This window comes from Pelodiscus sinensis, chromosome Z, assembly GCF_052426305.1.
Source record: "Pelodiscus sinensis isolate ZL-2025 chromosome Z, ASM5242630v1, whole genome shotgun sequence".
Taxonomy (NCBI): Eukaryota; Metazoa; Chordata; order Testudines; family Trionychidae; genus Pelodiscus; species Pelodiscus sinensis.
Genome location: NC_143085.1, coordinates 4,837,501 through 4,863,040, shown reverse-complemented (window position 1 = coordinate 4,863,040; position 25,540 = coordinate 4,837,501). Strand labels below are relative to the sequence as shown.

General features: G+C 49.4%; 1 protein-coding gene and 1 long non-coding RNA gene across 2 annotated transcripts in view; one reads left to right on the top strand and one right to left on the bottom strand.

Moving 5' to 3' along the window:
* Positions 1-25,540, top strand: part of BCR (BCR activator of RhoGEF and GTPase) — a 158,670-nt gene that overhangs the window by 53,241 nt on the left and 79,889 nt on the right. The gene's annotated exons all lie outside the window — the stretch shown is intronic.
* LOC112546180 (uncharacterized) lies at positions 16,483-19,068 on the bottom strand. Its single transcript, XR_003089824.3, has 3 exons — positions 18,930-19,068; positions 17,631-17,864; positions 16,483-16,709 (listed from the first exon to the last, which is right to left on the bottom strand). It is a non-coding gene; the product is annotated as an uncharacterized LOC112546180 (long non-coding RNA).

The following is a 25,540-nucleotide window of genomic DNA, read 5'->3' as shown; positions in this document are numbered from 1 at the left end:
CAACCCTGCTGGTGGATTGTAAGTAACTCGCTTATGTGATATAAGTGGTCCTGGTGATGGGAAATGCTAGTACTTAGCTCCACATGGTGAAGCAAAATTGGAAGCAGTTGCCATTTAAAGCAGAAGCTGAGCAGTGAATTACCCGAGGCTGCTCCCCACTCATCTGGTATTGAACTCGGTTAACCACAGGCAGTGGAGAAAAAGATTTAAAATATCCCGTGGTCGGATGGACTGAGCTCTGACACAAAAGCCTCTATTCATGGCTGCTTGTTATTGTTTTGGGGTTGTTTGCTTTTTGCTTCTAATGTATATCTTACCCACAGCCTCTGGGCCCCTCGCTTTGGCCATTGGCATGATGGAAATGGGAATCCGGTATTTTGAGGCCACATAATTACACCACATAACTGGCTGAGCTGAGCGCACGGTGCCTGCAGCTCTCTGGCCAGCATCACGATCCCGGCTTCCTTTTGTTCACAGGCCTGCAGATGTGGAGGGCTGTGTGCCGTGCTCTGTCTGCGTATCATGTGGCTGGAGCTCAGGAGGAGGAGAGGCTTTTTAGTGGGCTTCCCGGGAGGAAAACAGCTTTAGTAATTGCTCTCTGGGCGGGGCTACTTCTGATAAAAGTGCAACATGCACCATCTGCCACGCTGCCCTACCTTGGCTGTGCCCTTTCCCCTCCGCCCGCTTTAGGGTGCGGGGATGGGGTAGAGAATCCTGCTGGATCTTGCAGGCTCTGCACGCTGGGGTGAAAATATTGCGACTCAGAAACGCTTCCCTGGCCTGAGCTTGTTGGAGGGATTCAGGGACCAAGTGCGACAGGGCTAAGAAGCAGCTGGAGGTCGTCTGCGGCCAGACCCCGCTACTTCACCTAGCAGGCAGGAGGAAGCAGCAGGGGGAGGCGAGGCTGCCCCGCTCTCGGGAGAACCCCAAGGTGGGAATGTTCCTATTTGTTCCATGGAGAGAAGGCCATTAACTCAGGATTGTTTATGTTCTTGAAGGGGAGTCTGGGACTGGATGGGAATCTGTAGCAGTAGAGGAAACTGCCTCTTTTGAGGCTCACAAATTTCAGAGGGGGGGCCGCGGAGTTGCGATCCCTGCCCCAGCCCTTGCTCTTGAAATGCCTGCGGCGCGCCAGGGTCAGTGGACATGGAAACGGGGCGCGGGGCCTCCATTCCCACACTCCGGGCCATCTCCTGGAAAACGGCACTTGTAAGTAACAATCTCATTAAACCGGGTGGAAGGGCACACTGATCCTGGAAGTGCAGAGGCACGTGGCCATGTACAGCGCGTGCCACGAGACCGTACAATCCCCCTGTCCCACATGCCTCCACAAAGGGCAGGAGAAAAGGATAATCTCCCTCATAAATGGGCCCTATTGGGCGAGGAGCTATTGAGCGCACAGCTGGTATTTGCAGTGTTACTACTCTGTTAGCAAGACACCCCTTCTCCCCTCCGCTTCTCCCCGCTGTACGGACAGTTTTCCCTGGATCCTCAACAGGGGATAGTTCTTGAATAGTGCATCTTGGGGCGTTATGCCTCGGTTACCCAGCTTTCTCCTGGGAAGGTACCATCTTGACATAAAGAGCCCCCCTCTGAGAGTAGCTGTGAGTCAGTAATCCCTTTGGAGAAGTCCGTGCACCATGCGGCTGCTGGACTGCAGCCCTGGCTGTTGCTAAATATTGCTTTCCCCCCCTCGGCACCTGGCCACATCCCACAGAGACATCTGCTTCCCAGAAGCTGTGCGGAGAAGGAGTAATGGGGCTGCTGTTCTCTAGAGACCCGCCCAGACTTATCTTCCCCTGAGGAGGGAACTGCCATGGTTGCAGGCTCCTATGTAGGGCTCCAACCCAGGTAACCAAGAAACGACAGTGACAAGAGCACTTTGCGGTTACCTCCCGAATGTCCCTTATGCAAGCACTTCGGCTCCTGCGAAGCCCTGTTCCAGTCCCACAGCCTGTGCTCCTGGGATCTTGTCTCTCCTCTATCCGGCTGAGCAGCAGTGTGTGATCTGTGTGTAAGTGTACCTTGCAGGATAAAGCCCCGTGGGGAAACTTTGAAGGAAGGGCATTGCTTTAAGGACTGCCGGCTTGCCCAGTGCCTTTTTGTGACAATACTGCCTGGAACGGCGTACTGTCACCTATTTTCCCAGCTCTCAGAAAAGGAATGCCATTTCCCCTGTCTGTACCAGCACCTGTTTTCTTGGGGTGGCTCGTCTCCTGCCAGAGGCCTGCCCAGGATGCAAGGTGTTTTTTTTTTTCCTGGCCCCCAGTGCAGCATTTCAGCTCGTAAAGGGGCCATGATCGCATTTCAGTTCCCAGTGTGATGTTTCAGCTTGTAAAGGAGCCGCGATTGCATTTCGGCTCCCAGTGTGAAGTTTTGGCTCATAAATGGGTCGCAGTTGCTTTTCGGCCCCCAGCACATTTTTTGCTCAGCAAATTTGAGCCTGGAGTGCCGGCACCTTTTTTAGAACATACATAAGAGCAGCCGTACTGGGTCAGACCAAAGGTCCATCTAGCCCAGTAGCCTGTTTGCCGACAGATGCCAGCACTAGGAGCCCCAGAGAGGAAGGACCGAAGACAATGATCAAGCGATTTGTCTCCTGCCATCCCTCTCCAGCTTCTGCCAAACAGAGGCCAAGGACACCATTTTATCCCCTGGCTAATAGCCTTTTATGGACCTAACCTCCATGAAATTATCTAGCTTCTCTTTAAACTCTATTATAGTCCTAGCCTTCACAGCCTCCTCTGGCAAGGAGTTCCACAGGTTGACAACACGCTGTGTGAAGAAGAATTTTCTTTTATTAGTTTTAAACCTGCTCCCCATTAATTTCGTTTAGTGTCCTCTAGTTCTTCTATTTAAGGAACTAATAAATAACTTTTCTTTATCGGCCCTCTCCACACCACTCATGATTTTATAGACCTCTATCATATCCCTCCTCAGTCTCCTCTTTTCTAAACTGAAAAGTCCCAGTTGCTTTAACCTCTCCTCATATGGGACCCGTTTCAAACCCCTAATCATTTTAGTTGCCCTTTTCTGAACCCTTTCCAAGGCCAAAATATCTTTTTTGAGGTGAGGAGACCACATCTGTACACAGTATTCAAGATGTGGGCGTACCATAGTTTTATACAGGGGCAGTAAGATATTCTGGGTCTTATTTTCTATCCCTTTCCTAATAATTCCTAGCATCCTATTTGCCTTTTTGACCGCCACTGCACACTGTGTGGAAGTTTTCAGAGAACTGTCCACGATAACTCCAAGATCTCTTTCCTGATTTGTTGTAGCCAAATTAGCCCCCATCATACTGTACGTATAGTTGGGGTTATTTTTCCCGATGTGCATTACTTTACACTTATCCACATTACATTTCATTTGCCATTTTGTTGCCCAGTCACTCAGTTTGGTGAGGTCTTCTTGGAGTCCCTCACAGTCTGCTTCTGTCTTGACTATCCTAAGCAGTTTTGTATTATCTGCAAACTTTACCACCTCACTGCTTACCCCTTTCTGCAGATCATTTATTAATAAGTTAAATAGGATTGGTCCCAGGACTGACCCTTAGGGTACACCACTAGTTACCCCTCTCCAATCTGAAAATTTACCATTTATTCCTACCCTTTGTTTCCTGTCTTTTAACCAGTTCTCAATCCAAGAAAGGACCTTCCCTCTTATCCCATGGCATGTAATTTACACAAGAGCCTTTGGTGAGGGACCTTGTCAAAGGCTTTCTGAAAGTCTGAAAATCTTACCAAAAAAAGCACTGGGCTTACCTGTATCTGATGCAGGGAGCAATAGGTGAAGCAAATCAGCCGGGAATGGGACCCTGAGACATTTACCAGTGTGTGGCGTAACTTGGAGACCAGCTCTCCTGAAAGTTGCAACCGATGCTTCCTTCCGAAATGAATCACCGGGTGACACACGTTTGTCCTGCCTCTCCAGCCCAAGCTTAGCAATGGATCAGATGCTGGTCGCATGGCTGGGACACTTTAGTTCACCTCTGTGGAGCAGTATGTTTCTGATTCATGCTGAAGGGCATGTCCTAAGAAAGCTGCACCAGACACTAGCAAGTTTTGGGGGTTGCCCTGCCTTGAGGTATGACAGACAGAAAGTCACCTTAACTCCACTCAGGTGGCTCGCACCTTGCACGGAGAATTCTGCTTTCACCCTAGTGAACAAAGGAAGCTATTAAAATCCATTAATGGATCATTGATACAGGCTAGCTCTTGTAGGCCCCTTGAGTGTTTGTTTCTTGGCTGCTGAGCTTGAAGGTGTAAAAAAGGAAGGCAGCACTTTCCTTTTTGTGTCTTGTAAAAAACAAAACAAAAACCAAGCCCCAGAATATTCCTGCAAAATCCAAAGGAGGGCAAAATTACTGTTCAGCACAGTGGGGCCAATTCTCTGTTCTAGGGTTGGGACCTTTTTCATGTCAGGGGGCCACTGACCCACAGAAAAATTATTTGGGGGCCACACACAAGGGAGAAGCAAGCCCCCCCAAAAAACCCTGACCGAGGGGTTCCCCAACTGAGGAGAAAGACCCTCCCCAGATTCCCCTCGCACACCAGAGCCTGGGGGGCCCGGACTAGTAGATTTTGTGCGCTCCAGCCCCATGAGGGAATGGCGGGGGGCTGGAGTGCCAGCCTGGACTCCCCAATGCTGCGGGGGAGCCCCAAGCCTCGGGGGCCAGTTCCAGGCAAGCTGGGAGCCACATCTTAGGTTCCCTACCCCTGCTGTATTCCCTCCACTAACAGAAAATATACCGTTCTTAACTAGTGTGATTACAGAGACCCTCTGCCAATGCTAAAATGGGATGAAGGGGCTGTTTTATTCCCTGTTACATCACCAGCATCCAGCCATGGGGAGGATGCTTCGAGGCTTACTACCATTTAAATGACAACTTCAAAGCTTGTAACTGAGTGTATCCAAACCAAAAAAGTCTGGGTATGTCTACACTACAGCGCTAATTCGAACTAACTCATCCAGACTAAAAAACTAGTCCAAATTAGCTTTTTGCTAATTCAAACTAGCATGTCCACACAGAGTGGACCCTGAACCGGGGTTAAGCATGGCCGGAAGCAGTGCCGGCAGGGCATCAGAGGAGGACTTAGAGCGTGGAGCTGCTGTCTCAGGCTAGCTGAGGGCTATGCTTAAAGGGACCCGACCCCCACCCCAGACAGACAGTTCTCAGGGGTTCCCCGCTTGCAAAGCAGTCCTAGCTTGGATTGCCTGGAGTACCCACACTGGGCACATCACAGCACTCGGCCATCAGTCCGGCTGCACTTGCCGCAGGCTGCCATCTGGGGAGAGGGGGCAATTGGGGGTCTGCAGGAGAGGTTCCACCCCCAGAAGCCCGCAGAGCCAGCCCAGTCCTCCCCATCGGGGGCTCGTACCCCATTTCTCCCTCTCCCCCTTCCACTTACCCCTCCCTAACTCCCCTTCCTGATGTACAAAATAAAGGACAATTGTGTTCAAAAATAGAATCTCTCATTATTGAACAAAACTGGGGGAGACTGGGAAAAGGAGGTGGGAGAGGGGAAGAGAGAGGGTGGGAGGGGGAGGGCAACTACAATGATGAGGGGTTTGGAACAGGTCTCATATGAAGAGAGGCTAAAGAGACTGGGACTTTTCAGTTTAGAAAAGAGGAGATGGAGGGGGGATATGATAGAGGTCTATAAAAGCATGAGTGGGGTGGAGAGGGTGCATACAGAAAAGTTCTTCATTAGTTCCCATAAAGAAGGACTAGAGGACACCAAAGGAAAGGAATGGGTAGCAGGCTTCAAACTAATAACAGAAAGTTGTTCTTCACAAAGCGAATAGTCAACCTGTGGAACTCCTTGCTGCAGGAGGCTGTGAAGGCTAGAACTGGAACAGAGTTTAAAGAGAAGTGAGATCAATTCATGGAGGTTGGGTCCATGGAGTGGTATTAGCCAGGGGGTAGGAGTGGTGTCCCTGCCCGAAGTTTGTGGAAGGCTGGAGATGGATGGCATGAGACAAATGGCTTGGTCACTGTCTTCGGTCCATCCCCTCCAGGGTCCCTAGGGTTGACCGCTGTTGGCAGACAGGCTACTGGGCTAGATGGACCTTTGGTCTGACCCAGGACGGCCATTCTAAGCTCAGGGCTCAGGGTCGGGGGTCTCAGTGGACCACCTTGATTTTCATGCAAACCTGCTCCTGGGTGGCCAGGCTGGCAGCTCTCCTGCCCTAGACGGCCGCTTTCCTGTGCCTAGTGTGGAGGTCATGGACGAGGTCCACGATGTCTGCACTGGACCAGGTGGGTGCCCGACTCTTGCGGTCCTGGGCAAGCTCCCGGGAGCCGCCAGCCTGGTCCCGGGAAGAGGGGGAGGGCTGGGTGGCATCGGGTGGCTGGCTCGAGCCGTGCCAGGTGTAGGGTCTGCTGGCTGGGTGCTGGCAGGCTTGCATCTGGCACGGGCATCGTAGCCAGCCCGTGTCCCTTTAAGGGGTCCGGGGCTGGGAGGGGGGGAAATAGAGTTTCCTTGGTCTTGGCCAGAGTGGCCACCAGGGAAAGCTGGGGAGGGCTAGCCTCCCACTAGTTCGAATTAAGGGGCTACACACCCCTTAATTCGAACTAGTAAGTTCAAACTAGGCTTAGTCCTCGTAGAATGAGGTTTACCTAGTTCGAACTAAGCTCTCCGCTAGTTCGAATTAAGTTCGAACTAGCAGAGCGCTAGTGTAGCGCCTATCAAAGTTAATTCGAACTAACGTCTGTTAGTTCGAACTAACTCTGTAGTGTAGACATACCCTCTGAGAACCTTTCTCCCTGTTTACCATCTATTCCCCCTCTCTCTCTCTTACCAAGTGATGTTTTAATTTGTTGTGTCTTTAAGACATTTTATACCCAGTGTCTGCAGATAGAGTGCAACTCTCTTCAGACAGGGCTTTTGAGAAATGTACCCAAGTGACATGGAGATTTAAGCTCCTGAGTCAAGTATGCATTTTTTGGAAACAACCCCCCACTCTCACCCTTTCTTATTTCTATTTCTAGAGCCAAACTGTGTTCACCTTCCCAGGGCACATTGCAGCAGCATGTGTTTGCTTTTCTAAGGGGTTGGGTTTTGTTTGGTTGTTTTTTCGGGGGTGGGGGGAGCAGGAGGGCTGAAGTGAGAGAGAGGCTTTGCTGGGGAGGGGGGAAGAGAATTTGGGAAGGTTTTAATTTAACTTTTTTTCGTTTTGTCCATGAGTTCCAAATGTTGTGTGTGGCTTTCATACCTGAATGTCTGCCCAGAGTGCTGGATGGGTGCTTTTGTATGAATTGTAATAAAGTAGTCGATGTAAAAGCACTGTGCACATTAATGGGTCTGTCCAAAGTAGGAAGTATCTGAAGTCAAAGCTCTTAGTTTTCTTTTGTTCAGATTAAACCTAATGCTCGACTTTTGTTATATGTGCACACGGTGCCTAGCCCAGAGAAGGCTTGACCAAGGTCGCTGGGTTCTCATACCTCACATGAGCGGTGCCCCTTTTGCCAGTCTTCTGGTTCTCAGCATAAAAATATAAGGCTGTGGACAGGGTCTCTGGAAGTCCATCTTCAAAGCGTGACTGAGTATGCCTGCACCCTCCCTGACGAGTGTTTTGTTAAAACAGGTTGGACAATCTCCAGTGAGAGGAATTTTTCAGCCTCCCTCAGAAGCTTATTTGAGGGCTTACCTTTCCTTGTAGTTGGAGGTTTTTCCTAATGTATAATCTGAATCTTCCTTGCTGAAGAGTAAATGTTTCTTATCGTCCTACCTTTAGTGGACCCTGAGAGCAATGGATCGTCCGTCTCTTTATATACTTGGAAACTGTTGAGTAGATTCTCCCTCAGTTGGCTTTTCTCAAGACTAATCATGCCTGGTTGTTTCAACCTTTCCTCATAGGTCAAGTTTTCTAACTTGTATCGCTGTTTTGTAGTGCTCAACTGGATCCTCCAGTTTGTCCCCATCTTCCCTAACGTGCAGTGGCCAGGACCAGACACGCTGTTCCTGCCGAGCCCTTACCAGTGCCAAGTAGAGCAGAACTGTTGCCTCCTGTGTCTTGCGTATGATGTGCCTGTCAGCACACCTCCGGATGACATTAGCCTCTTTTGCAAGACAGCGTAGCTATTGCTGTTAAAAATGCTGCTGCAAGTGGCAGTGCGTTATTAATCCCAGGCACTGTCCACAGAGACTGTGCAGGGAACAAAGGCCCTTTTGCTGCTGAGATTATTGACTCTGTGCAGCCGAGTGTCAGAACTGCTGTTTCAGGGCTGCTTCACATAGCTAGAAGCTTTTAAGGTTTGACCAAGCATCAAGCCAGCATGTCTTCCAAAAGTCCTAGTAAAGCAAGGCCTAAATATAGCTTCTTTGAACAAGAGTCCCTTTATATTTCCTCTGGCTGAGTGTGTTTGCCTCTGATTTTAAATTTGTCCTGTTTAAAAGAGGGCATCCTAGTGAAATACTTCAAAGTGCATTCAACTGCTGTATGAAAGAGGGGGTGATTACAAGAAGTAAACAAATGTTCTATAATGGGAACAAAGATACAAGGCGGCTGGCCTTCAGAGCTGCCAGCAAGCCACAGCTGTGCTAATTGCCGGCATATGACGATGATTCTTGGTGCGTAGCATATTATTCAGCAAGAGGATTAGGCGTATGCATGTCCATGGCACTTCATGGGATATAGAAGTGTCTTTGTGCCTGGATGATCATTTCAAGAGCACCTTTCTTTCACCATTTTCCTTTTTTTAAATGGGCATTCATCTCAAAAGCCATGTGTACAAGTTGAACCTCTCTAGTCCGGCACCTGACCAATTCCAAGCGAGAGAATTTGCCGGACCACGGGAGGTCGATATTGTCTAGCAGCATGACCAACACTCCTTCGGCTTGCTGTGCTCTCAGAGGACATTGAAGGGTAAATTAGGCTAAATAGCAGTACAGAACACACAGAGCCAAGACTAGTGGCTGTAGGCAAACTTTACGGGACCACAGGAACATGGCCACATCCATGAAAGGTGGACTTCCGGCTAACTCAAATCAGGCTGGACCACGGATGTTTCTGGACCAGAGAGTTCTGGACTAGAGAGGTTCAACAAAAGGAAAGTCAGATTGTTTCCACATCTTGCAGAGTTTGCTGGCCCACGGCACTGGGGTCATATCAGTCCTTTCCAGGGCTGTGTAATCAGGATGCCGGGGACACCAATGTATTTGCAACATAGTCCTGTATGAGGTGAGCTCAGTTTGATGCTGCTTTGCCTTGTATTACAGATCCAGGCTCTTGTGTATGGTCTCTGGCTGTGCTGTTGGTGCATTCACGCGGCAGGGCTGCCATTTTGGGGTTTTCTCTTTTTGGTAGCTTGCAGGTGCTCTCGGAAAGCTTCTCCTCTCAGCCACCCATGTATTTGGAATTGCTTTTCTCTGTCAAGAAAACCTGAGGATTGAATGTTGTCCGGTGCTGAGCAACCAAGAGGTAGCCATGACAATGGCGAGGAGGAGGATTATGCACCTGTCACAGTCGTTTGATCTGTTCGTTGCCCTAGCAGCTTACGAGCTTTTTCAAGACCCCTCATTGGGCACCAGGCTTAGTGTCAGGAGGAGAAGCTGATTGGTGACTGAAACAATGAGAGATGGTGTCCGGTTGCTGCCTGCTGGGTAGTCTGCCTTGATCTCTTTCTCAGCAGCTCCTCCGACAGCTTAGGCTGGTGGCTGCTGTCATGGCAGTTTGCCTGGAAAAGGCTCTCACTGCACCCATCTCTTTTCCTTATTAAATCCACTTGCTCTGGAGAAAAACGTTGCTTCTGGTAGATCCCAGCCCTGGTTTCTCAAGCAGGCCATTACAGGGGTCAGTAATTGATTTCCTTAGGCGTGAAATTAGAAACAGGCCTTACGTGTCGGTGTCAGATCCAACTCTGTCCTTGTGGCATCTGCGTGTGTACGCACGCCCAGGAAGGACTCACCAGAGTGGGAGGCCAGTGGATGGGCAGGACGAAGCTATTTTTAAAACAAATCAGAGAGATTTTTCTTGACCCTGTTATGTTTCAAATGTCTGGTCTGGAAGTCAGTGATGTTTAGTGGTTAGATCATGGGGGAGTCCTGCTTGCTGAGTGACTTTGGATAAGTCACTTAACTGCTGCCTGCCTCAGTTTACCCACTCATAAAATGAGCCTAATAATAAAAATATATGTCAAGCAAAGGGGTTGACACTTAATCCGCATTTAAGTGCTTTGCACTGTGCTAACAGGGGGTGGTGTGAAATTAAATGGATTCTCTCTCATCATCACACAACAAGGTTAGTCGATCTTGACATTTTTGAAGCACCTGGTACCAGGGAGTTGCCTAATAAATCAGCAGTGGCTTAAAGGGAGAAGGAAGCGGAGTGGGGGGGGGGGGGAGGGGAGGGGGGAGTGTGGAATCTTCCAGACATCTCAAAAATCACTTGAGAAGTTGCTTCTCTCGTGGCCAGTCCTGTAACGTGTTCCTCCATTGCTAGGAATCCTCACTGGACTGTAACAGAGAGGCTTGTGTGGGGGCCTGCAGCAGGGGAAACAGCTCTGTGTGTGTGTTCACAGGTAATTCCCTGTCACGCTTTTTCTCCCTTGCCCTGACCATTCTGCATTCCAACTTCTGAACTGCTCTTGGGAGAGCCAGCCACGTGGAAAACACACACAGCTGCACAGTCAGATGGCCTGCCAGTAGCAATTCTCCTGCTTAGCTGGTCCTAGACCAGCATGCCACCTCTCCACTTGTGATGCTGAGTGCTCACAGCTCTTGGGGGATATGGGAGCCCAGCCTATTTGAAAATGAGACCACGGGCTTTTTTTCTACCTGGCCTTTGTGCAGGGGATACTTTCTCAAACTACTGACATGAGGCACTTTCTACAACTGCACTTTTAGTGGTACTGTTCACGCACAGACAGCTTTACTTTGTGGGTGCCCTGTTGTAAATTATTTATGTGGACTCTTACAACTTGCCGTACCTATTGGGGGCTTGTACTTCAGTGCCTGGAAAAGGGGAAGACTCATAAGCAACAGTGCAGCAGGACAGTGTAGTTTGTTTCCTCCTCTCAGTGAAGGCTGTGTGCTGAAGACCCATCCCTCGCCTCTGACACTGCCTAGCTATCTTTCTTGGGCTGCTCTCCAGTCCTCACCCATGTCCTACATGGCTGCTTCTTGCAAGTAGAGTGTTTGTGTTATATAACTGCACAACTTCAGAGTCTACAAGTCCACTCAGTCCTACTTCTTCTTCAGCCAATCAAATTTGGTTCCATTTGCAGAAGATAATGCTGCCCATCTCTTATTTACAGCATCACTAGAAAGTGAGAACAGGCATTCACGTAGGGCTTTTGTAGCCAGCATTGAAAGGTATTTACATGCCAAATATGCTAAACATTCATATGTCCTTTCGTGCTTTGGCCATCATTCCAGAGGACATGCTTCCATACTGATGACGCTCATTTTAAAAATAATGCGTTAATTAAGTTTGTGACTGAACTCCTTGGAGGAGAATTGTATATCTCCGTCTGTTTCGTTCACATTCTGCTGTATATTTCATGTCAATGGCAGTCCTGAATGATGATTTAACACATGTTCGTGTTAAGAATGCTTTTGCTGCAGATTTTAGAAAACAGAAGAGGTACCAATGTAAGATTTCTAAAGGCAAGCATAGCACTGGACCCAGTGTTTAAGAATCAGAAGTGCCTTCCAAAATTTGAGGGAGACAAGGTTGAAGCATGCTTTAAAAAGCATGTAGAAACTACAAAACCCAAACAACCAGATAAGAAAACCAACCTTCAGCTGGTGGCATCAAACTCAGATGATGAAACGAACATGCGTCAGTCCTCACTGCTTTGGTTGTTGAGCAGAGCCCATCATCAGTATGGATGCTAGGGATGTTAGATATATCGTGTAATTGCATCGTCGTGTAACCATGTGGAATCTTAGGGCACATCTACACAGCAACGTTATTTTGAAATAATTTTGAAATAACGGGTATCTTATTTTGAAATCCATAACCCTCATTAATAATAGTTATTTTGGATTAGGGCGTGTGTAGACAGCGTAACTGTGATTATTTTGGAATAAGAGGCCCCCCCAGGGCTTCGCAGAGGTGCCCTGCTGGACGCTCTGTCCACACTCATGAGGACTGTATAGCAGTGTTGTCTTCAAGTCGTCATTGTCAAGTCTAAGTCGAGTCTCAAGTCACTGCAGTTCAAGTCTCAAGTCGAGTGTTGAGTCCCTAAAGTCACTTTCGAGTCAAGTCCCAAGTCGAGTCTCTTAATTTAAAAAAATGTCAGGTCACTTTTGTACAAGCTATTAATATCGATAAATAACAATAACCACTACCTGTTTTCATTTATTAACATAAATCATACTGTCTAACTACTAGTAGTCCAGCTGGGAGGCGGGGCCGCGATCACCACTGTGGGTGGTTTGTTACTAACAACAGCGGCATTTTTGGAGAATTTTTTCACCAAGTCGATTTAACAAAATTAGTGAATCTCAAGTCACAAACAATGAACCCGAGTCGAGTCTCAAGTCGAGTCACCTCGGCGACTTAAGTCCGACTCGAGTTCAAGTCGTGGGACTCGAGTCAACAACTCTGCGGTATAGTTCCCCTTCCCCTGAAGCCTTTAAAGTTGCAGCCACAGGGGAAACAGTGTGTGGCACAGGCCCAGCTCACACGGTGCCACACAGCAGCACCCAATTCTGCAGACCACAACACTGCATCTGAGCCCCCCAATGACTGCAGGCAGCTCCCAAGTCCCTGCCCAAAGGTGGGAGAGGCAGGCACCATACTGATCTGGTGTGGAGACCCTGGGTTTCATTGAGGTCTGGGGAGAGGAGGCAAACCTCCAGGATCTCCGCACCAGATGCAGGAATGCTGACATTTATGGCCGGATGGCTGGGGTAGTGGGGACACGTCCGAACCCAGTAGCAGGTGCGGATGAAGGTGAAAGAGCTCAGGCAGGTCTATGCCAAGGCCAGGGAGTGCAGCTCCTACTTAGGGGAGGCATTCCAGAGCCCAGACCGTGCGTGTGACTCACACTGCTGCTGTGGACCTGCCTACTGGCCACTCCTGCCCCAACTGATAGAGAGCAGCAGTGCAGGGTGGCACCAGCCCCTGTCCACGGGGGTCCTAGCTCCCCGTGGATAGAGGCTGGTCTGAGGCAACAGTGCCTAAATATCTTGCAACACCAGCTGCAACAGTGCCACATGAACATCAGTTGACACTTTCAGGTGATTTTCTGAACAAGAAGTGGGCAGTATTATAACCAAAGTCATTTGACTGAGGGATTAGCTGAAAAAGAAATAGGACTGAGTGTACTTGTAGGTGCCAAAGTTTTACATTGTTTTATTTTTGAATGCAGTTATTTTTGTACATAATTCTACATTTGTAATTTCGGCTTTCACAATAAAGAGATTGCACTACAGTACTTGTATGAGGTGAATTCAAAAAATGCTTTTTTATTTTTGGAATGCAAATATTTTTAACTAGACAATTAGCCCGTCATAAGACGGGATTTTCAGATCTCTCCTCCACGTTGGTCTTCTCTCCTGAGCCTCCAGTCTCTCGCTCCGTCTCTCTCCTCCTCCTCCTCCTCCTCTTCCTGCCTCCCCCCACCCTCTCTCTCAGCTCTCCTTCACCTTTGCCTCTCTCTGTCTCTCTCTTTCTCTTCTCCTCACTTGGGGGACCGCAGAGCCCAAATGGCCCAAATGGTCACGGCCCTGCCCCACTTCGCCTCCCGCCATGGTGCTCAGCTGACTTCTGTGCTGCTTAGCCGGGCCACCGTGGGGGAGCAAGCATCCATTTGGGCTCCCCCATGGCGGCCTGGCTGAGCGGCGCAGAAGTCAGCCAAACACCACAGCGGGAGGTGAAGGGGGGCGGGGCAGTGATGTACATGGCCAGGCCCCACCCCCTGGCCATGTAAGTCACCACCCCGCCCTCCTTCCCCTTCTGCCATGGCACTCGGCTGACTTCTGTGCCGCTCAGCTGGGCTGCCACGGACGAGCAAGCGGCCATCTGGGCCCCGCACTCCCCATGCAGCACAGGCCACCCAGAGGGAACAGCCAGCATTTCAGCGTTACAGACTCACAGACACTGGGCTACTATATATATGATACAAATACATGAAAATGAGCACTGTACACTTTTGTAATGTCAAAAACATCCAAAAATATGTAAATAAAATTGTATTCTATTGTTTAACAGTGTGATTAGTCACAATTAATTTTCTAATTGCTCATGTATTTGTTAGTCTATATGGGTATGTCTACACTACAAAGTTAATTCGAACTAACAGACGTTAGTTCGAATTAACTTTAATAGGCGCTACACGAGCGCTCTGCTAGTTTGAACTTAATTCGAACTAGCGGAGCGCTTAGTTCGAACTAGGTAAACCTCATTTCACGAGGACTAAGCCTAGTTCGAACTTACTAGTTCGAATTAAGGGGTGTGTAGCCCCTTAATTCGAACTAGTGGGAGGCTAGCCCTCCCCAGCTTTCCCTGGCGGCCACTCTGGCCAACACTAGGGAAACTCTACTGCCCCCCTCCCGGCCCCGGAGCCCTTAAAGGGGCACGGGCTGGCTACGGTGCCCGTGCCAGGTGCAAGCCTGCCAGCACCCAGCCAGCAGACCCTGCACCTGGCACGGCTCGAGCCAGCCACCCGATGCCCCCCAGCCCTCCGCCTCTTCCCGGGACCAAGCTGGCTAGGGAGGGGTAAGTGGAAGGAGGTGAGGGAGGAATGTGGTACGAGCCCCCAATGGGGAGGACTGGGCTGGCTCTGTGGGCTCCTCGGGGTGGAAAGTCTCCTGCAGCCCCCCGATTGACCCTCCCCTGGATGGCAGCCTGTGGCAAGTGCAGCCGGGCTGATGTCCGAGTGCTGTGATGTGCCCAGTGTGGGCACTCAGGGCACTCCAAGCCAGGATTGCTTTGCAAGTGGGGAACCCCTGAGAACTGTCTGTTCGGGGTGGGGGTCGGGACCCTTTAAGCACAGCCCTCGGCTAGCCTGAGACAGCAGCTCCACGCTCTAAGTCCTCATCTGATGCCCTGCCGGCACTGCTTCCGGCCATCCTTAACCCCAGTTCAGGGTCCACTCTGTGTGGACATGCTAGTTTGAATTAGCAAAACGCTAATTTGGACTAGTTTTTTAGTCTGGATGAGTTAGTTCGAATTAGCGCTGTAGTGTAGACATACCCAGACTTTTTTGGTTTGGATACACTCAGTTACAAGCTTTGAAGTTGTCATTTAAATGGTAGTAAGCCTCGAAGCATCCTCCCCATGGCTGGATGCTGGTGATGTAACAGGGAATAAAACAGCCCCTTCATCCCATTTTAGCATTGGCAGAGGGTCTCTGTAATCACACTAGTTAAGAACGGTATATTTTCTGTTAGTGGAGGGAATACAGCAGGGGTAGGGAACCTAAGATGTGGCTCCCAGCTTGCCTGGAACTGGCCCCCGAGGCTTGGGGCTCCCCCGCAGCATTGGGGAGTCCAGGCTGGCACTCCAGCCCCCCGCCATTCCCTCATGGGGCTGGAGCGCACAAAATCTACTAGTCCGGGCCCCCCAGGCTCTGGTGTGCGAGGGGAATCTGGGGAGGGTCTTTCTCCTCAGTTGGGGAACCCCTCGGTCAGGGTTTTTTGGGGGGGCTTGCTTCTCCCTTGTGTGTGGCCCCCAAATAATTTTTCTGTGGGTCAGTGGCCCCCTGACATGAAAAAGGTCCCAACCCTAGAACAGAGAATTGGCCAGCAAGTCCCCACTGTGCTGAACAGTAATTTTGCCCTCCTTTGGATTTTGCAGGAATATTCTGGGGCTTGGTTTTTGTTTTGTTTTTTACAAGACACAAAAAGGAAAGTGCTGCCTTCCTTTTTTACACCTTCAAGCTCAGCAGCCAAGAAACAAACACTCAAGGGGCCTACAAGAGCTAGCCTGTATCAATGATCCATTAATGGATTTTAATAGCTTCCTTTGTTCACTAGGGTGAAAGCAGTGTGGACATGCTAGTTCGAATTAGCAAAATGCTAATTCGAACTAGTTTTTAAGTCTGGATGCGCTAATTCGAATTAGCTTAGTTCGAATTAACTAAGTTAGTTCGAATTAGCGCTGTAGTATAGACATACCCTATGCAAGTAAGTGCTCAGGGTCAAGACTGGCCTCTTGCACTTTTAATTTAGCCACGTTGACTAGAAAAATGCCAGCGTAGCGGAGCTGATCCTGATGGGGAATGGAGATTGAAGGTCTGGAAACAAGCTAGTTTTCTTTATCAGTCCTGTTGATGTTCTTGAATAAAATACAAGTCCCCCTGCAGACCTTCCTTCCCTGCTCGCAGACCCTTGCATTTCTTCAGCCCAGTCCTGTGTGTGTACACATTCCCTCTTGCCTGGCAGGAATTTCCAGCCTTTTCCAGTGAAACACAAGAAATATCCCCGCGCCTGTGTGATGGTGGCATTTATGTGTTAAATTTTTCTAAAAGCACCTCTGTTGTGGCACTTGTTTTATGTTCTGCTCATTTTTTAAATCTCCAGCAGCTGACAATGCAATATTTTATTTGAAGTCAGGAGGAGGCGTGACGTTTTCTGTGAACTGGCTGTAGGGAGCAGCATGCTGCTGATTGTTTGGTCTGTTCATCTCCGAGTCCTGCTAGAGAATATATCCTCAGCAGCAACGAAGCTCTCGGCCGCTCCAAAGTCCGGGGGCCGGTGCGTGACGTTTCCTCTAGGCTTCATGTCACTAGAGTGTCTGAAACCGGTTACTGTCTAGCAGACAGAAAATAAAAATGATCGCCGTTCTTAATGCAGTTGCTGGGGTACAGGCTGGCTTGTTTTAGTCTCTTGTAATAATAATACATTTAATAGGGATGTGAATGGTTAACTGGTAGCATCACTCTTACCGGATGGTGCTTACCAGTGATGGTTAATTGGTAGGCTGGAGCAGACGCCTGCCCACCACAAGTGGGGGGCACTCCAGCCTAGTGAAAATAGCCCCTGCCTACCGCAGACTAGGCCCAGCACTCTGCATACAGGGACACTCCAACCTGGCCGGAGCAGCCCCTACCCACCTCCATATAAGCAGTTAAATGCTTAAATACAGTAATTCCTCATTTAACACTATCGATATGTTTCACGAAATGATCGTGTTAAGTGAAAACGTGCTATGTAGGGTCAATTTTCCCATTGAAAATAATGGAAAAGGTGGGGGCTACGTTTCAAGCGGTGGTGTCTGTTGAGACATAAGGTTGGGGGAGAAAGAGGACTGGGTTACAGCAGGGAGGGGAGGTGTCTGGCTCTGGGGAAGGGAAAGGGAGCAGAGGAGAGGGGGATTGGGTTGGGAGTATGCCCCTGTGATGGCTTTACTGGGACCCGCACTGTGTCTGGTGAGAGGGGGGGTCCACCAGGGAACTGCACGGCGAGCGGCGAACCCTCTGCCGCTTTGCAGGGAGGTGGGGGAAGCCCCGCGCAGCTGCCGGTGACGGGCTGGTTGGGGAAATCGTGTTATTCCGGGGACGGTCGTGTAATTCAAAAAACATTCCCTAAAAAAAAAAATTGTGCTACCGTGTGAAGCGGGCACGTGTTAAATGAGGAATTACTGTATAACATTTAACTGGTTACCTGATTAACCGGAATTTTAGATCCTTAATGTGTGTTTGTCGTTCTACTAGTAAAGCTGATGCTACTCACCCACTGTGGTCTTGCTCCTGCTCCCCTTGAAGTCGGTCATAAACCTCCTGTTGGCTTCCATGCTGCACAGCTTTGCGTGTGCCTGTGTGTGCGTGTCAGTCTGCCTGTGCAGGTATTGTCTCCAATTTGCTTTCTACTCTTGACAGCCAAATTGCAGGTGTCCAATTGCCTTAAAACTTCCACTCAGTTTCTAGCCTTGCCACAAATGAAGGATACTTGCCCTGCTGCACAACCCTGAGCAAGAAACGACAAAGGAAAATCGAGGAGAGCCCAGCTCCAGGCACTCCGCTGAGCACAGCTACAAGACATAGGCCAGGACAAGCTTAACATGGAAATGACTCCTGTCTAACCTAGGGATGTGAAGGACTAGTCGACTATCCGATAAGCAAATGCCTATCGGATAATCAACAGGATAGTTGACTAGTCGCTAGCAGTTAGAGGTAGCAAGGGGAGCGGGGAGAGGTGAGTGTACTTCACAGCAGCAGTGCCGCTTGAAGCCTGTCGCTTTGAAAAGCCGCGTGCAGCCCGGGACCAGTTGGGGTGTCCCCCAGGTTGCACGTGGCATTTCAAAGTGTCAGTGATGCATGGAGCCCAGGATCAGCTGGGGACTCTCCCGCTGACCCCGGGTTCTGTGTGGCGCTGCCGCTTTGAAATGCCACGAGGAGTCCAGCGTCGGGCTGCACGCAGCATTTCAAAGCGGCAGCGCCTTGTGGAGCCCGTACTCTTTCGCGTAGGGCTGTTGTTGCACTTCAAAGATGGAAGGGCCCTATCGACTAATTGAATATTATTCATCGACTATTTGATTAGTCAGTTACCCAATACGTAACATCCTTCATGTAATTTTCTTCCACAATTTGATCTGAGGAAGTGGGTCTGGCCCATGAAAGCTCATCACCTAATAAACCATCTTGTTAGTCTTTAAAGTGCTGCATAGTCCTGTATTTTGTTATTGACTTCACAGGCCTCTGGAGCAGGCCCTGTGTAACTAGATGGTTGAGTTGTTTCAGTGCAAGAAAGAGCTTTCTGTAAATGATCCGTTATGTACTGAACTGAGGAAGGAAGATGTAAGAAACTGCAAGAAGCTGGGCTATAACTTGCACTTGAGTAAGGAGTGAACACAGGCTAAGCCCCTAATACACTGTGCACCTCTGTGCTGGGTAGACAGTGCCCACCTCTGACTGGTAGCTGAAGGGCTCTGTCACTTCCCATTGGCAGCATTTCTACAGGTTGTCTTGCTACCAGCTGTGTCGGGCAGACTTAATCTGGACTTTGAATGCTGATATTAGTGTTGTCACTCACTGGCTAGCAAACAGTCAGCCTTGCAGCTCGGACACCTCTAGCTGTCTCCAGGAAAGGCCATGTCTGCCGGCTGCAGCGTTGTCATGGTTAGCTCCAAACAAAAGAGGCTTGCAGCGGTGCAGCTGGGAGGCTACACGTGTGGGATTGCTGTAGTGATGTCACAATCCAGACGATGACAGATTCCAAGTGTTCAGCAGCTAGTGCAGAGCCTGGTATGACTGTCACTAAAACGGGGCTTCCAGGTTCAGTGAAGGATTGGCTTGTAGCGTCCTGTCGCTCCAGTGATGTGAGGCTGATTAACAGTGGTGATGGGACAGTGCATCTTTGTAAAGTTCCACGGGGGTTAATTCTCTCTGGTCCGGGGCAACATTTGCATCCGATTACAAGCTGACTGTTGAGACTTCACATGCTTCAGCAGCAGACCTGTACCGATGCCAGAGCTTTCTCTCCTTCACAACACACACTACCAGCTCCTGCTTCCAGACTCGCTCAGAGCTTGGCCAAAGTCAACTTGCTGATTTTTAAACTCATGATTGAAATTCTGCTCCCCGTGTCCTGAGCATAATACTGGCCCTTGGCAGCATCAAAAGACTTACTGTCTTAGGAATGGGCTTACAAAACATGTGCTCAGAGGGCCCGCTTGTGCCTTACTTGTGGATAGGGAACTGCTTCTGCTTGGCACCATGTGGCTCTGCCTTGTTTAGCTCAGTGTATGGAAGTCGTTCTGTGTAAGGGTGTCACATTATTTGATTTTATGATGAGCAGACAGATCACAGGTGAACCTACGGGGGGGGGTTGCCCCAAAGTCTGTACAAAGGGGGTCATGTGAGGTGTCAAATGAAAGCTTATGTTCTACCGATTCTATATATGCTACCCATGTACTTGTGTGATGTTTGTATGTGGAGTTATGAATGTGGGCTCTGTGCTGGTATGTGAATGTTCTCTGCATGAGACAGAGCCGTGGGCCTGGATTGCCTGCTGTAAAGAAGGAATGTCCAATGAATGACTGTGCTAATTAGCACAGCTGCAGGGACAAGGACTCTCTCAGGGTGGCCCGTACACACCTGAGGAATGTGTCTGGAAACCTGCAAACCAGCCTGTATCTCATGGCTGCTAGCCTGTGAATCATGGCATCATGTGACCAGCTCCGGCTTGGGAGACACCAGAGATATATAAGTGCCGTGAGGCGGTCTCCATTTTGTCTCCAGTCTTGCTACTGATCCCAGATGCAGCCTTGCGAGCCGGGAAGGAATTCTGACCTACCCTGACATAGGATGTGCACCAGAGACTTTTAAGCTAGCAGCTTGCAACATCTCTGCTAAGAGCCTGCATCAAGAACTTGGTGGTTGATGTATGTCATGTATTCTCCTTAACAACCTCACTCTCAACCTTTTCTGTCTTTTGTTAATAAACCTTTAGATTTTAGATTCTAAAGGACTGGCTCAGCGTGCTCTTGTGGGTAAGATCTAAAGTGTAAATTGACTGGGGAACTGTGGCTGGTTCTTTGGGACCGGGAGGATCTATTCGGAGTTGGTGGGATTGGCTTCTATAACTCCTCACCTGTGTGCTAGGCCCGGGGCTGATTGGGGCACAGAGAGAGCTGGGGTGGCTGAGGAGTTTTGCTCATGAGGCGGCTTCCTGCTGGCTGGGTTGGCAACTGAAGCGCTCGGTGTGACTGGTTTGTGGCCTCTTTGGGAAGGGTCTCCAGTCAAGGGCTGTAAGGAGCCCTGGTTTTGAGCAATTTGCCCTGAGTGGACGCCCTCAGCTGTACCCAGACCTGGCCCGGTCCATCACAGAGGGTTTGTCAGGTTGCAGCAGTAACACCATGTGCTCCACATAATCTTCCCACTTCTCTGAGAACGACCCTCTAAGCCAGGGCTATTCAACACGTGGCCCACATGTGGCCTGCAGCCCTTTGTTTGTGGTCCACGGTACAGTTCGGGTTTCCTGTGCGGTTTGGGTGGATCTGTGTTTTAGTACTTACATTCCTGGACTGTTGTGAAGCCAAAACAAAAAGCTAGTCAATAGAATGGTCTTCTGTTGATACACATTTTCATAGTTAAATTCCTAGACTGTCATTGCTCATTCAAAGTGCTGTCATATGGGTGGAAATTGGGTAAATATTGTGTTTTATTAATATCAGCAGAACGGACTTAAATGGGGCCTGTGTGTTGTGTAGTCCAGCCTTAATCTCTGTATTCATGCCTGTCAGTGTGAAAGAAGCTATTTGCATATATTTGCATATATATTTGCATGTACATGCAACCACACTTAAGTTGCGGCCCTCGGCATGCGCTGTGGGTATCGTTGTGGCCCTTGGAGTTGAGTAGTCCTGCTCTAAGCACCCTTTGTCTTCCTCTGATTTAAACCTTTCTCCATTCCACACACCCTACTGAGGTGCAAAACGGGAACACTGTGCATTGCCCCAGGTGAGAGCAATTGTTCTCGCCCTTTCTAGGGATGCTCTTCCTAGACATGTGCAAGGGTGGTCTTGTAGGAAGCCTCTTTGTTACGCTGAGAGTAAAATAACATTTCCTAATTGTATGTAATGGGGGAGAGGGTCAGAAGCCTCAAGCAAGCTTGGAGCTGATGTTCATTTCCCTGAGCCTCTCTGCCTTCTTGCTCCTCTGGCACTAAGCAATGGATTTGTAAATGAATAGGATTTTTTGCTGCTAAATGAGCTTGTTTTTACATCCGAGTGGAGGCTTTGGGTTTTACTAGACAGCTGCTTCACATGCGGATTCACTTGCCCTGTCTAGGGAAGAGATACAGCACTCTTAGGAGCAGAGGTCTCCTCTGAATCTGTTTAGCATCTCAGTGGAGCTTTCTCTTCATCCAGAAGATGAAGAATAAAACTACTGGGATTTGACATGATAAACCCGCCTCTCCTTACCTCGTGGTATTTGATCTTGGCGATAGGGAGAGAGAGGCAGGCGGCGTGGAGCTGTGCTAAGTGCTCAAAGGCTGAGTCTACATTTAAAAAGTGACGGCGACACAGTTGCAGCACTTCAGGGTAGACACTATGGCTATGGGAGAGGTTCTTCTGTCAGCCCCGCGCTGTCTGCACTGCGGGTTAGGTCAGCTTAACTGGGTTACCATTGGTAGAGATTTGTGTCCCCCTAAGTGGCATAGCTGGGTGGACCTAGCTGTCTGTTGTAAACCAGCCTTGAACAGGTTTGATTGATTTAAATCATGATTTCAATCACCAAGAAAAATCATTACTTTTAAATCAAGTTTCCTGCTGAGACTTCTTCACCTGTTTCTTAAACAGTGGTGCAAATCTGATCATTAAAACATGTTAAATTATAGCTCCATATAGCCTTTTACAACATCAAAGAGGTATACTTTGTGTAATTTTTTTAGATAACTCAATTTTATTAATTTAGGAAATAATACATAATACTCACATCTGGGTCAAGCTGCAAATGCACCAGCCATACATTAGGAATGGTAAGAACTAAATCACACACAAAAACACAACAGCACTTATACTGTATTAAACTAAACCATAAATGTTACATAAATGTTTCACATTTGCTATTGCCACGGTCTCCTGAGTTGCCAGCTGATGTCTGTCCGTAAACTCTCTCTTTTTACATATTTTCCCCCAGTTTTATTAACTCTGACAGGCAAGTCCTCAGAACATTAAATGTGCAGTGTCCTTGAAACTTCTCCAACAGGGTGGGCAATAACTTTTGATGGGGGGCCACTTGAAGAATTTGGAAAGTAGTTGAGGGCCGCACTCTTCCATGATATTGATGGAGGAGATGCAGGGTCTGGGATGGAGGCTGGGTGCAGAAGGGAGTTTGGGGTAAGGGATTGGGGCGTAGGAAAGAGTGTAGGATCTTGGAGGGAGTTTGGGTGAAGGAGGCAGCTGTGATTTAGGGCACTGGACTGGGGTGCAGGGGTTTGGGTTGGGACCTAGGACAGGGGATTGGGTGCAGGAGTTTGAGTTGTGAACTGGGGCAGGGGATTGGGGTGCTGGTTCTGAGAGGGGATATGAGTCCAGGAGAGGGGCAGAAGGTTTGGGTATGTGGAATAGGGGGGCAAAGGATTGGAGAAGGGAAGGACTGGGGTGCCAGGGGCAGGCTGTGGCCAGGAGACTTACTTGGGTGACTCCCGGCCAGCAGCCCTGCATGTTTCTCAGGCAGCCTGCCTGCCCCGCCCCTGCACAGGCTGCAGAGCCGTGTGTGTGTGTAAATACCTAGGAGCCAGAGGGGTGGGGGTGTGGTGCTTCGTAGCTGCCTGGTATTCAAACAGTCAGCTCCTGTTGGCTGGTTTCTGGCAGGAAATCGGCCAATGGGATTGTGCTGGGGGCGGGAGCAGCGTCTGAAGTCTGCCCTCCCTGGGCTTGCAGTTTTGAAAGAGAAACAGCCCGGCAGCTGCTTTTCTGAGTGGTGTGCAGGAGGGGCAAGGCAGGCAGGGAGCTTGTCTGGGGCTCCTTGCAGTGTCCCGGGGCCAGATCCAATGGCTCGGCAGGCCACATGCAGCCCGCGGGCTGTATTTTGCCCAGGCCTGTTCTATAGCTTGCTGTTACGATGTTTCATTCTTGCAGCGAGGCTCTGCACCTTCTTACACTGCTTACACTCGACACATTGACTTGACTTTCTTACCCAGGGAACGAATTTCTTCAGAATATTCCCAGATGGGGTTTCTTTTATGCCCAGAAGTCAGGCCAGTTTTTCTGTGGCAGAAGCGTGGGGGGATGTAGGAAGCTGTGTGTGTGCTGAATGTCTTTCCTTTTTCTTTCCAGTCCATGCCACTGTTCCTTGCTATGCTGCCTCCGTCCCTTCCTATGTATTGTCTCTTTGTCTTAAGACAATGTCTTAACTAACTCCTCTGCTGTGCTTGGCCCAGGGCCATCGCTCCATAAGCACACAACAAAACCAGTCCTGTCCAGCCTGTGTGTGTCTTTGCACATGCTACATTAGTCAGCTGAGAAACAGAAATTGGAAGCCCAGAACTTTCGAGACGCAAGAGCTGGTATTTAGGTTGGGCAGACTGGAGCCATTCATGCATTTTTTTAAATTAGACTGTAGGTGTAGCACGTGTGTGATGGGATTTAATTGTAACTCTTATTTTTAAATGAGAAATTTAGTATTTTAATGATAGTTTAAAAAAAACTGACCTCTGTGCAGCCAGGGAAGGGGCGCGGATCCAGGTTTGTCTGCCTCCGGTGCTCCCCAGCCAGAGTGGCAAAGGTGAACAGCCAGCCATGTTCCCCTCCGAATTGGGCTGCAGTTTCCTCCTGCCCCCATTTGTCCAGGAACATGGCTGGCTATTCCCCCCCTCGTCAGGGAGTGAGGGGAAAGTGCACAGGTGGCTGCATTCCTCACTCTGGCTGGGGTGTGCAAGTGGCAGATGAACCAGGACCTGCCCAACTGAGGGACATGCAGCCCTCTCCCAGCTTTCCCCATACGAGCTGCAGAAGCCATGGAGAGGTACTTCTCACCTGGCGCCAAACGGCTGCAGAGGGAGAGGGGCTGTGGTAGACCTCTCTCCCCAGGGCAGCCTGTGTACTAAGCCTCCTTTCCCCAGCTGCACCCCAGAGCAATTATTTAAATAAAAAAATAATAATTGAATTAAGGACCTGAGCAACACTGGGTGTAAATCTTCTAGTAGTAGATATGCTAGAGAGATTGGAGGAGTCCATACTCCTCCTTTCTACCTATAGCTCTGCGCCAGTCACAGTCCCTTCACACTTCCCTGGTGGCTGAGTGAGCCCCAACTCCTTCCCCAAATTATCCCTGTAGTGCAAACAGCTGCTTTGTGTAGGGATTTGTGCTGCCTGAGAGGGAGAGCACTTTTAACTCACTGCCTTTCCTGACCCAACGTACCATCTCCTCCCAGACAGGCACTGCCCAGACCAACTCCACTGGGGTGTATACTTGGCCACTAGGAAGCCTGGAAGGCCTGGAAGCCAAGGCCCTTCCCGCAGGTCATGGGTTTGCTTTAACTTTTCAGTCCCTTGGTTCTTGCACTAGGGATACTAAATTGCATGTCCTCAGCTAATCGAGTAGTCGATGAAACTTCCATCCACTACTCGGTTAGTCGATAAGGGGGGAAACTGCAGAACCGCAGCAGGATGGGGGCAAGGGGGGAGGGGAAGCAACTAGTCGAGACAGTACTCGACTACCTGACTAGTCGCTGATGTGCCATTCTTGCACAGTCTAGCAAAGGAGCTGGGGAACTCAGAGGACTTGATGTGATGTTGGTGGTTCATGGCCCCTGAGGCTTGTTCCTCCTTCCTCCCCACACAAGCCCTTCCCTTCTAAATGTTTACTCTCTTCTCTCTCTCTCTCTCTCTCTCTCTCTGTCTTTGAGCGGGCATCATTCGCTGGAGTGAGTCACGCTTCCTTGGAAGTGTAGAGTTGCCACCTGTCCAGGTTTTCCCTGGATTGTCTCTGTTTTGGACGTAGCTGTCCTGGAAATCTGAACGAGTCCTTACTATACTCTTCCAGCTCTCCTATTTTGTGTGCTCAGCATCACCCAGCTGTCTGTTTTCCCTTTTCTTTACCTCAGCGGTGATGAGCCTGTGGAGATGACTGAGGGAGGAAGTGGTTGGTAAAATGTCACCCTTACATTTCACCAAGCTCAGGGATAGAAGGAGA